Source organism: Diabrotica virgifera, chromosome 3 (assembly GCF_917563875.1).
Source record: "Diabrotica virgifera virgifera chromosome 3, PGI_DIABVI_V3a".
Taxonomy (NCBI): Eukaryota; Metazoa; Arthropoda; class Insecta; order Coleoptera; family Chrysomelidae; genus Diabrotica; species Diabrotica virgifera.
In genome coordinates this window covers 219,422,171-219,430,671 of record NC_065445.1, presented here as the reverse complement: position 1 = coordinate 219,430,671, position 8,501 = coordinate 219,422,171, and positions in this window count along the sequence as shown.

Below are 8,501 nucleotides of genomic sequence, written 5' to 3'. Positions count from 1 at the left end.
ACTCTATTTTATTAACCTTTTCTCGGAGTGATAAAAACGACTTTTTAATAATTTTTTTCATTACTTTAAAAACATAACTATTATTCTTGCATGTGCTTTTTACAGAATTGCTATGTCATTATTATTTTCTGAACAATAACATAGCGAAAAGAAAGCTCTTTGCGATAAACAAATTGAATAAAATTTAAACTAATTAACGAATAGTCTTGAAATTTTTTGTGCGTTATATGGAATGTTTGACTCAACTTTTCGTGCAATATGAAAGTGTTAAGGCCATTTTCGCAAAAGTTATAGCACATTTTTTATTTTTGAAATTTTAGTTTTATTTTGCACTTTCCGGAACAAAAAAGGATCGGACCAAAATTAGAAAAGTGCCATTTTAAACCATGCCTCATCTACAAAAAGAAAAATATTATAAATAAGATATTTAATTACCCTATTTTTACCTGTAGCGATTTAAACGAAAAAACTGCCATTTTTGACCCTTATTTGTTAATAACTAAGTTTCTCGTCCGAACTATGACGGGCACTTTTGTATTTATAATGTATTAGGTATATAGTACCCAAAAAATCCATTTGCAACCTGGCTGCTCAAGTGTCCCGACAAAAACCTTATTTCTCTGGACTAAGGAGTAATAATAGGCGGTTGAAGCACAGCACTGGCCCTGTTACCTTTCTTGTATACCATAGGTCCTAGATATAGCAGACTACCCTGCTATACTCCCAAAGCCACGTGAGCGGTATAAAACGGGAGACTATTATTAATTAGCTTTGATGAACGAGCATACAAGGTAGGTGTGATTGTTAATTATTATTTTTTTATATATATATTTTGGTTTTAAGAGTTTTCTTTGTCTCTCATCTTATAATTCTTTTTCTCCAATTTTATTTTTGTTTATGCGCTACTAAGAATGATCCAAAGAACCACTCCACCCCCCACATCTCTTCCTATTTTGAGCAACGCGGACTAGTTCTTTACTACACACTTTTGTGCTGCAATGTAACACATTTCGAATATTTACATTATCATCCCCATGACTAAATAGTTTACTATTTTATAGTTTATATTCTGGTGCATACTGTATATCAAATAACAATACTTTCCAAGTTTACCTGGTACAATTACTTTTCAATTAACTTCAGGTTAATGGCGATAAGTTAGACGTCCTCTCTCCTCACTTCAGTTATTCCATTCCATTGATTTCATTTAAATATTGTATCGAGGTTAACGTATTGTAAACTTTTATTATTTTCGTCTTTAAGAGTGCATGACGGATTCCAAGGTCTCCAAATGTTACTTGGATTTATCCAATGCCGTGTTCGTGAAAAGGTAAAGGGAAATACATGTAATTAAAAATGTAGTTACTTTTACTTCATAACATAAATAAAGAGTTATTAAAAATTTGATTATGAGAAGACTTTTTAATATAGTTCTAAAAACTATTTACTTGTGGAGTTCCCATATTATTTAATGGTTAATAAGGTTAATTCCTATTAAATATGAGGGGTGTAAAATCAAAGGCGGCAATCTCCACTTTTTCATGTTTTGAGTTAGGGACGCCATTTGTTGCGTTTTTTATTATCTGTTAGATAAAACTATTTGTAAAAACCAAAAGCGGTCTTAACTGTATACAAATCGCAGTGAAAAATTCATGTTGGGATCAAAAGCGGCAATCTCCAAAGCTGAGTGAGTACCAAACACGGAAATCTCCGCTGCGGGCCAATAAGAACCACGTCGCGCTCGCACGTGATCAACTGTGAATGTCGTGAACTCTGTCGAAATCTGTGAATATATACCCGAACTTCCGGATATTTTGGTTTACGTGATATGCATATACATAAATTGCTTTTACATTATTGTTCAAGATCAAAATATATTTTTCTTCACTAAGTAACCGGCACAATGATGTTTAATTAGTTTCAAAACTGATAATATCCTTATAGATCATTTTCATATCCGTCAATTTCAAAGCGTTGCAAACAAAAGCGGCAATCTCCAAACAAAAATATTTAAAAAAAGGAAAATAAATAATTTCTTAAGCTCCTCTTTCTGGACATCCGATCACAAACCAAATTTTATATAATTCTTTAGCTCCTCTTTCTGGACATCCGATCACAAACCAAATTTTATATAATTCTTTATCAGTTTTATTGTGTTAATTTAATTTTGCTAGTTTCTACAGTTTTTCGCGGTTTCCCAAACTTATGGAAATGGGAGATTGCCGACTTTGATTTTACACCCCTCATATAAGACTTTTTAATTATTTTTTGTTTATGAAGGTTTGAAGAAGAGATATACAGGGTGTCCCGAAAAGATTAGTCATAAATTATACCACAGATGCTGGGGTCAAAAATAGGTTGATTGAACCTCACTTACCTAGATACAATAATGCATACAAAAAAAGTTACAGCCCTTTGAAGTTACAAACTGAAAATCGATTTTTTTTTCATATATCGAAAACTCTTAGAGATTTGTTATTGAAAATGGACGTGTGGCATTCTTATAGTAGCAACATCTTAAAAGAAAATTAAAGTGAAATTTGTGCACCCCATAAAAATTTTATGGGGGTTTTGTTCCCTTAAACACACCAAACTTTTGTGTACGTTCCAATTAAATTATTATTGTTACACTATTAGGTAAACACATTGTTTTTAAAACTTTTTTGCCTCTTAGTACTTTTTCGATAAGCCGAAGTCATTTTTATCATCTTGATCAGCTTTTTCGGGATTCCCTTTTCGTAAGCTTGTATTTGTATGAAGTCTATAAATAAAGCACATAGTGACCCTTTACTTTTGTCTCGATCTGTTTACTCCTAAATTTGGCTTCTTGGAGGATTGGATGGATATTCTTGAAGGATGATTTCTGTCCGTTCGTTTAGTTTGTTTCTTAAGGGGATGGGTACGTAGTTTCTGCTCCAATGCTATTCAAATGGGATTCATTTTTTTCGAATCCTGAGAAAACTAATAAGTATTTTTGAAAAATTTAAACGTAGAATGAAAGATTACGTTATTAGCGAGGGTCGAAAGTCCCTGAGAACTTCTATAATGTTTATTTTAATAAGTTACAGGGGTGAAAAACTAAGAGAAAATTTAGTGTGATTTTTAATTTCAAATATCTCATTCAAAATAAACTTTTTATTTATTCTAAGGGACTTTCGGCCCTCAGTAATAATTTAGTCTTTCATTCTGCGTTTAAATTTTTCAAAAATATTTATTGGTTTTTCAGGATTCGAAAAAAATGAACACAATGTCGGTGGTAATATTTTACAAATCTATCTTTGTCATACAACGCACTCAGTCGAATAGAATATTGTCAGCATATTGTCGGTCAGACAGTGACAATTTTAAATTTGACATGGCATCGGGAATATTTTGAGTTGTTTATTAAATAATATTGATAGTGTATTTGATAAATAATTGATTTAAGATGTGAACTTAATAAAACGTGATTTATTGTTTATTATTTATGGAAGATCCAAGCAGAGAACACACCAGGATATATTCAGTGATCCAAGTATTTTGTTGTTAAAGATGTTCAAAATTGTAAGCGTTTCATAGTAACAATATATTATTAAAAAATCACTTTATCACTCTTCCTCTTTTCTCGATTGATTATTAGTTTTTGTTGTACAGTAAATAAATTATTACAATAACTGAATACACAGTTAGTGAAAAAATTATCATATTAATTAACTGAATTAATAATTAAGACAATTAATTATACAAGTAACAGTTATCCAAGAACATTCAAAAGCCATCTTTAAAGTTAATGATGACATTGTCAAATAAAGTTTACATATCCATGCCAGTGAGAATTTTACTACACGTAATTTGCCGTGTAAATACAGGAAAAGTAGGGAAAGCCGTAAAATATTTGCGAATTATGTACCGATGGCATTAATATTCGTGCCAGTATCCTCTACATGATTTCTAGTAGTGCTATGCCCCTATAGTTGTCAAATCTCAATTATTTATTACTCTTCTTGTATAGTGGACATATTTGGGCTTTGTCCCAATTACTGAGGATTTTTCATTATTTCAAATTTGTTTTATACGCCAGTCAATGGGAGCAAGAATAGGATATTACTTCCGAATTCTATCCTACTGCATGAATTTTAATGAAATTTTGGGCCTAGCCTCTACTTATCTCCTAATTCAAAGTCTACCCTATGCCGATGTGTGCTTTTATCTTGGGGGTGGTTCCCACCACTTGTTAGGGGTGGAAAAATTTTTGGTTAAAATTACCACGGAATTCGCTAGAGAACCTAATTTTAAGCAAAAACTGTTCTCTATTTTTTTTTTGAAAACTCAATACTTTTTGAGATATTCGTGGTTGAAAATTAGCCATTTTCATTGAAACATAAATATCTTTTCGAACGGTTTTTTACGAATACCTTAAAAACTATGCATCTAACTAAAAAAACTACATTAAACATTTTTGTAGGTTATAAAAAAATTAAGAGACACTTGCCTTCATAAATCTTCTAGTTATAATAGGTAGCAAAAAGAGATATGGTAAGTGAAAATAGTTTGTTTTTTGGTACATTCTCAAATTGGTGTATTCAACTTGAAATAACAGAGAAACGGTCGATTTTAGGTGTATAATGCCACTAATACCTTTTGTAGTGCTTGAAAATACCTTTCAAATGAGCTATATTAAAGGTCCATTACATTAAAACTAAGCGAGATATGCTGCAAACAAAATTGATAACTAATGCATTTTAAGAAAAAATGAGAAGTAAGTTTAACCCCCATCCACCAAAATGTAAATGCATTGTTTTCCTTCCGCAATACCTTTTATTATAGTGTTATTTATATGTTCAAAAAGTTGGACATGTTTCAAATGAATGGTTTTTGAAAAAAAGATCAAATTATAGAGCGCATTTTTAAATTTTCTTAAAAATCTTCTTTTCTCCATGTAACTTGAAAATGATAAGAGATACAGTAATGAAAAATAAAAAGAAAATTTTTATCTGAAAAAGCCCTACATTTTTGTGCGGTATCTTTTTTCGTATCTCTTATCTTTTTCGACTTACATGGAGAAAAAGGAAGATTTTTAAGAAAATTTAAAAATGCGCTCTATAATTTGATCTTATTTTTTTCAAAAACCATTCATTTTAATCCAGTCCAACTTTTTGAACATAGAAATAACACTATAATAAAAAGTATTGTAGAAGGAAAACGATGTATTTAAATTCTGATGGATGAGGGGTAAGTATACTTCTCATTTGTTCTTAAAATACATTAGTAATCAACTTTTTTGCAGAATATCTTGCTTAGTTTGAATGAAATCAACATTTAGTATTACCATTTTAAAGGTCTTTTCAAGCACTACAAAAGTTATTAGTATCATTATACACCTAAAATCGACAGTTTCTCTGTTATTTCAAGTTGAATACACCGATTTGAGCATGCAGCAAAAAAACAAACTCTTCTTACCTACCATATCCTCTTTGTATTTTAACTAGAAGATTTATGAAGAAACGAGTCCCTCTGTTTTTTTTTATAACCTACAGAAATATTTCATATAGTTTTTTTGTTAGATGCATAGTTTTTAAGGTATTCGCAAAAATCCGTCCGAAAAGGTGTCATTTTTCAATGAAAATGGCCAATTTTCAACCACGAATAACTCAAAAAGTATCGAGTTTTCAAATAGTTATTTATGTACCAAGTCAGTAAAGTGACTCTTTATTGAACGAGTCTGATATTATGAGCCGAGCGAGCGTAGCGAGCAAGGCGAATAACAGACGAGTTCGATAAAGAGTCTTTACTGACGTGGTGCATACAAAATTTTATCGCCAATCATAAAAAACATTAACACTTACTTAACACTTACTTAATTATATCCTTCTAATGAAAAAAGAGTGTGTGTACTTAATCCTTATAATAGTCTAAGTATGTCAATAACCATTAATATTAAACAAAAAAGTTTTCCTTACGGATGATTCGAACCAAGTACTGACACGTCCGTAGCTAGACACACATACCGCTAGCCCACGCAACCACTTGCTAGACAAGCCCGATATTAGGTATAAAAAGAACAAATAGGCAAGTAAAAAATGTAAAAAAAATAATTGACATCAAATGAAAAGACATTATACATAAATCATGGTAGATTCAAGGATATGAAAAAGAACTTTACGTACAATATAATATGTAATAGTAATTTTATTTTAATTGAATTACCTTCATCATTAAAAATAATCGTTATCAGGTGCATTTAATAAGAAATTTAGCACTTCTTCTTGCGGCAGGGTTTTTGATTTTTTGGGAATGTAATTCCTTCCTTTTTGTTTCAAAAAAGTTGTCAAGTTTTTTATAATTGCTTATATCTATGTCTTTATTTGTGGTAAAAGTTGCCTTTAACATTGAATAATAGGACCACATAGTCGATGGAGAATATTCTTTAGGCAATTCAGAGAAATATGCTAGTAAAACACTTTCACTATAATTTGTAATACAATTTTTTTCACGCCATGCTTCAAATATGTCATATTGCCTATTGTACTTTTCGATGGATTTTGCTGGGAGATGCTCTGAAACTGCCTCTAACGATTTCTTGCGTATTTCAGGTGGCGTTCATGTAATTTCTTCCATTTCCAAAGCAGCACTACTGTACTATAATTTTATATTCGTTTTAACACTTTTAATACAATAAATACAATTTTCAATTTAAATTTTTTAAATATGACAGTGATGATAGGTGATTTCTGCATGCCGCTTTCGATTTTTAATCGATAGATAGTTATCGACATTGAATAATTACTAAATCGGTAAAATTTTGATTACTTTTATATGAATATAATTGCAAAATACTACAGAATTTCACTTTTTGGCATAAATTTAATTAATAATAACGTAAATTGTGTACAATATTTTCAATAATTAAAGTAAATAAATTTTAAGTTCACTCAAATAAATAATCGATTACTGCCATCGACCACTTACATTCAATCTCGGTTAATTTGATTAATCGCGGCAGGTAAAGTAAAATTCTTCTTTCAGTACAATAAAGTGTTACTTTACTGCCGCAAATGGCGTCAAATGAGTACAATAATGAATGACTTTAGTGACGGTTGGCGATAAAAATAATTATAGAACAGTTTTTGCTTAAAATTATTATCTCTAGCCTCTTCCGTGGCTATTTTAACCAAAACATCTTTCACCCCCGAGAAGGGGTGGGAACCACCCCCAAGATAAAAGCGCACATCGGCATAGGGTAGACTTTGTTTCTTGAACTATTCCCTACTTACTGTGAAAATATCAAGTAAATCGATGTAGTAGGATGGAATTCGGAGGCAAATACCCTCATTGACTACCCTATTAACAGTTTACATTTTTTTTCTGCAATTGCTCTCCTGATTTGATCATTTCTATATAAATTTCGTTTCGAGTTATTGTGTTACCGTCGCATTCTCAGAATCCCGTGGACAGCACATATATCCAACGAACGTGTGCTGGAAACCATGCACAAAGAGCGACAATTAATCAACGTCATAAAGATGAGAAAGGTTCAATACTTTGGTCATATAATGAGAGGACCTAAATATCGCTTACTCCGGTTGATCATTCAGGGCAAAATCGAAGGAAAACGCTGGGGTGGAAGAAAACAACTGCACTGGCTGCGTAGCATTAGACAATGGACAGGTCGAACGGTCGAGGAATTGTTTCATATAGACGAAGCAACGAAGCACTAAAATGCCCAAAACCAAGGAATTTTGTGCAGTAAGATGAATCGTCATGAAACGTTTTGCATTCAATTCGAGAAAGTGTCAGGCAAATTTGTCAACTAAATTGATCTCCGGCAAAAAATTTTGTGCATGAGAAAATGCATTTTCAAAGTGCATCTCGAAGAGATGGAAAATGAAAAATTTAGAACTCAAGAAATATTGACGGAAATGAGTTCAATTTTTATATTTGGAGGTTTTGGAGGTCAGTGAGCACAAATTTCATGACGACGATGGTCTCCGAGTTACCTAGTGCCCAAGGTGGAGCTCGTCGCCTGGGACGATCGAATAATTCGTTGACCGATCGAATAATTCGCGAAATGAAGATTGGATCGAAAAACTGAAAAATACACGTTTAATATTTTTCAAAAATCTATGGAATGACACTAAAGACGACCCGTCACTCTATCCCCTGGAGGTAGGGTAGGGGTAACTTTAAAATCTTAAACGGAAACGCCCATTTGTTATTACAGATTTGGATTGCTTACGTAAAAATAAGCAACTTTTATTCGAGAAATTTTTTCGAATTATGGATAGATGGCGTTATAATCGGAAAAAACGATTTATCGTGATACCGTTGATTGATAAATACGGATATTTATCAGTCAACGGTGATACCATTGGTAAATTATAGAAACGGTCTAATATCTCGAGAAATGCACTTCCAAATAAAAGACCAAAAAATACGTATTTAATATTTTTAGAGAACCTATCGAATAACATCAAACACGACTCTCCACTCCACCCCTTGGAGGTGGAGTGGGGGTTAACTTT